This window comes from Etheostoma spectabile, chromosome 10 (assembly GCF_008692095.1).
Source record: "Etheostoma spectabile isolate EspeVRDwgs_2016 chromosome 10, UIUC_Espe_1.0, whole genome shotgun sequence".
Classification (NCBI taxonomy): Eukaryota; Metazoa; Chordata; class Actinopteri; order Perciformes; family Percidae; genus Etheostoma; species Etheostoma spectabile.
The window spans coordinates 30,571,363-30,571,866 of NC_045742.1; positions in this window are offsets into that span (position 1 = coordinate 30,571,363).

Below are 504 nucleotides of genomic sequence, written 5' to 3' on the forward strand. Positions count from 1 at the left end.
TGGACCATTTTCACACCAGACATTTTAACTTGGCATAGTGGAAAAGCACAGCTGAAAGTGATAACCTTAACAATGGCTCAATTCCATTTGATTTCCCAGTTAGCTATTTCAGTGATCAGCGTGCACAATATGCACAATTACCATCGGGCGGCTCCTAAGTGGAATGCAGCCATCATTAATGTTTTTTAATACACTGTGCTTTTCATAGTATACATATCATCCGTGAAATAAACACGTCCCCAAAACTTAATGACCACAGACAAACCGTTAATTTTAAAGCATTATTGTTAGAATGCCAATCTTAATATAGCAAATATGTATTAACATCTTTCTTTGGCCTCTGTCTCCTGCTGGTCGTTGGCTTTGCCATCCTTGGTGACCGCCTCCGTTAGGCCTGTTAAAAGACGGTTAACACAACAAAAAGATGTTTACGTTATGAATGCTATAACATACCGTTATTACATGGGAAACTACTCATACACGTTAGCCTTCGTTAAACTTTGC